The sequence below is a fragment of the Apodemus sylvaticus genome, chromosome 16 (genome assembly GCF_947179515.1).
Source record: "Apodemus sylvaticus chromosome 16, mApoSyl1.1, whole genome shotgun sequence".
Taxonomy (NCBI): domain Eukaryota; kingdom Metazoa; phylum Chordata; class Mammalia; order Rodentia; family Muridae; genus Apodemus; species Apodemus sylvaticus.
This window is the reverse complement of record NC_067487.1, coordinates 9,815,515-9,819,791: the sequence shown is the minus strand read 5'-3', so window position 1 is coordinate 9,819,791 and position 4,277 is coordinate 9,815,515.

The window sequence follows — 4,277 nt, the reverse complement described above, 5'->3', positions numbered from 1 at the left end:
TGATTTGAGTCTGGAGTATCATTCTGTGGTGATTCTTGGACCCTAACATCTGACTATTAAATTGCATTTGACTGTCTTAAATAATTTTTAATGGCAACTTTCAAACAAACTAGAACTTTTTTTTATTCGATATATTTTTTATTTACATTTCAAATGATTTCCCCTTTTCTGGCCCCCCACTCCCCGAAAGTCCCATAAGCCCCCTTCCCTCCCCCATTCTCCCACCCACCCCTTCCCACTCCCCTGTTCTGGTTTTGCCTTATACTGCTATACTGAGTCTTTCCAGAATCAGTGGCCACGCCTCCGTTCTTCTTGTATCTCATTTGATGTGTGGATTATGTTTTGGGTATTCCAGTTTTCTAGGCTAATATCCACTTATTAATGAGTGCATACCATGATTGATCTTTTGAGACTGGGTTACCTCACTTAGTATGATGTTCTCCAGCTCCATCCATTTGCCTAAGAATTTCATGAATTCATTGTTTCTAATGGCTGAATAGTACTCCATTCTGTATATATATCACACTTTTTGCATCCAATCTTCTGTTGAGGGATACCTGGGTTCTTTCCAGCTTCTGGCTATTATAAATAGGGCTGCTATGAACATAGTGGAGCATGTATCCTTATTACATGCTGGGGAATCCTCTGGGTATATGCCTAGGAGTGGTATAGCAGGATCTTCCGGGAGTGAGGTGCAAAGTTTTCTGAGGAACCGCCAGACTGATTTCCAGAGTGGTTGTACCAATTTGCAACCCCACCAGCAGTAGAGGAGTGTTCCTCTTTCTCCACATCCTCGCCAACACCTGCTGTCTCATGAATTTTTAATCTTAGCCATTCTGACTGGTGTAAGGTGAAATCTCAGGGTTGTTTTGATTTGCATTTCCCTAATAACTAATGAAGTTGAGCATTTTTTAAGATGCTTCTCAGCCATCCGAAGTTCTTTAGGTGAAAATTCTTTGTTTAACTCTGTAGCCCATTTTTAAATAGGGTTATTTGGTTTTCTGGGGTCTAACTTCTTGAGTTCTTTGTGTATATTGGATATTAGCCCTCTATCTGATGTAGGGTTGGTGAAGATCTTTTCCCAATTTGCTGGTTGCTGATTTGTCCTTTTGATGGTGTCCTTTGCCTTACAGAAACTTTGTAATTTTATGAGGTCCCATTTGTCAATTCTTGATCTTAGAGCATAAGCTATTGGTGTTCTGTTCAGAAACTTTCCCCCTGTACCAATGTCCTCAAGGGTCTTCCCCCAGTTTCTTTTCTATTAGCTTCAGAGTGTCTGGCTTTATGTGGAGGTCCTTGATCCATTTGGAGTTGAGCTTAGTACAAGGAAACAAGAATGGATCAATTCACATTCTTCTGCATGCTGACCTCCAGTTGAACCAGCACCATTTGTTGAAAAGGCTATCTTTTTTCCATTGGATGTTTTCAGCCCCTTTGTTGAGGATCAAGTGGCCATAGGTGTGTGGGTTCATTTCTGGATCTTCAATCCTGTTCCATTGATCTGCCTGCCTGTCACTGTACCAATACCATGCAGTTTTTAACACTATTGCTCTGTAGTATTGCTTGAGGTCAGGGATACTGATTCCCCCAGAATTTCTTTTGTTGCTGAGAATAGTTTTAGCTATCCTGGGTTTTTTTGTTATTCCAGATGAATTTGAGAATTGCTCTTTCTAGCTCTATGAAGAATTGAGTTGGGATTTTGATGGGTATTGCATTGAATCTGTATATTGCTTTTGGCAAAATGGCCATTTTAACTATATTAATCCTGCCAATCCATGAGCATGGGAGGTTTTTCCATTTTTTTTTTTTGAGGTCTTCTTCCATTTCCTTCTTCAGAGTCTTGAAGTTCTTGTTATACAGATCTTTCACTTGTTTTGTAAGAGTCACCCCAAGGAACTTTATACTGTTGGTGGCTATTGTGAAGGGTGTCATTTCCCTAATTTCTTTCTCAGCCTGCTTATCCTTTGAGTATAGGAAGGCTACTGATTTGCTTGAGTTGATTTTATAACCTGCCACTTTGTTGAAGTTGTTTATCAGCTGTAGGAGTTCTCTAGTGGAGTTTTTTGGGTCACTTAGGTAGACTATCATATCATCTGTAAATAATGATAGTTTGGCTTCTTCCTTTCCAATTTGTATTCCTTTGACCTCCTTATGTTGTCTAATTGCCCAAGCTAGTACCTCAAGTACAATATTGAAAAGATAAGGAGAAAGGGGGCAGCCCTGTCTAGTCCCTGATGTTAGTGGGATTGCTTCAAGTTTCTCTCCATTTAGTTTGATGCTGGCTACCAGTTTGCTGTATATTGCTTTAACTATGTTTAGGTATGGGCCTTGAATTCCTGTTCTTTTCAAGGCTTTAAACATGAAAGGATGCTGAATTTTGTCAAATGCTTTTCAGCATCCAATGAAATGACCATGTGGGTTTTTTTTTTCTTTGAGTTTGTTTATGTAGTGGATTGCATTGATGGATTTCCATATATTGAACCAACCCTGCATCCCTGGAATAAAGCCTACTTGATCATGGTGGATGATCGTTTTTATGTGTTCTTGGATTCGGTTGGCAAGAATTTTATTGAGTATTTTTGCATCAATGTTTATAAGGGAAATTGGTCTGAAGTTCTCTTTCTTTGTTGGATCTTTGTGTGGTTTTGGTATCAGCGTAATTTTGGCTTCATAGAAGGAATTGAGTAGTGTTCCTTCTGTTTCTATTTTGTGGAATAGATTGAAGAGTATTGGTGTTAGGTCTTCTTTGAATATCTGATAGAATTCTGCACTGAAACCATCTGGTCCTGTGCTTTTTTTGGTTGGAAAACTTTCTATGACCCCTTCTATTTCTTTAGGGGTTATGGGACTGTTTAGATGATCTATTTGGTCCTGATTTAATTTTGGTATTTGGTATCTGTCTAGGAAATTGTCCAGTTCCTCCAGATTCTCCAGTTGTGTTGAGTATAGGCTTTTGTCGTAGGATCTGATGATTTTTTTAATTTTCTCAGTTTCTGTTGTTATATTTCCCTTTTCATTTCTAATTTTGTTAATTTGGATACTTTTTCTGTGCCCTTTGGTCAGTCCGGCTAAGGGTTTATCTATCTTGTTGATTTTCTCAAAGAACCAGCTCCTGGATTCATTGATTCTTTGTATGGTTCTCTTTGTTTACACTTGACTGATTTCAGCTCTGAGTTTGATGATTTCCTGTCTTCTACTTCTCCTGGGTGAATTGGCTTCTTTTTGTTCCAGGGCTTTCAGGTGTGCAGTTAAGCTGCTAGTGTATGCTCTCTCCATTTTCTTTTTAGAGGTACTCAGGGCTATGAGTTTTCCTCTTAGCACTGCTTTCATTGTTTCCCAAAGATTTGGGTATGCTGTGCCTTCGTTTTCATTAAATTCTAAAAAGTCTCTGATTTCTTTCTTTATGTGTTGGGAGGTATTTCTGCTCATGTCCAGTCTGTTTGGAGTTATGTAGGCTTCTTGTATATTCATGGGCATCTCTCTCTTTAAGTTGCAAAAGTTTTCTTCCATAATTTTGTTGTAGATATTTGCTGGCCCTTTCAGTTGTAAATCTTCACTCTCATCTATACCTATAATCCTTAGGTTTGGTCTTCTCATTGTGTCCTGGATTTCCTGGATGTTCTGGGATACAAGCTTTTTGCATTTTGCATTTTCTTTGACTGTTGAGTCAGTGGTTTCTATGGTATCTTCGGCATCTGAGATTCTTTCTTCCATCTCTTGTATTCTATTGTTGATATTTGCATCTATGGCCCCTGATTTCTTCTCAAGGTTTTCCATCTCCAAAGTTGTCTCCCTTTGTAATTTCTTAGTTGTTTCTACTTCTGTTTTTAGATCCAGGATGGTTTTTGCTCAGTTCCTTCATTTGTTTGTTTGTGTTTTCCTTTAATTCTTTAAGACATTTTTGTGTTTCCTCTTTCATGACTTCTGCCATTTGACTCACTTTCTCCTGCATTTCTTTAATTTTTTTTTTTTTTTTGCATTTCTTCTTTATTGGCTTCTATCTCTTGAGCCTTGTTCTCCTGAATTTCTTTAAGTGATTTTTGTGTTTCCATTATATGGGTTTCTAGCTTATTCATGCTCCCCTGTATTTCTTTAAGAGATTCAATTATGTCCTTTTTGTGTTCTTCTAACAGCATCATGACCAGTGATTTTAAATCCAAATCTTGTTTTTCTGGTATGTTGGCATAACCAGGACTTGCTGATGTTGGAGAGTTTGGTTCAGATGCTGCCATATTGCCTAGATTTCTGTTAGTAGCATTCCTGTGTTTGCCCTTTGC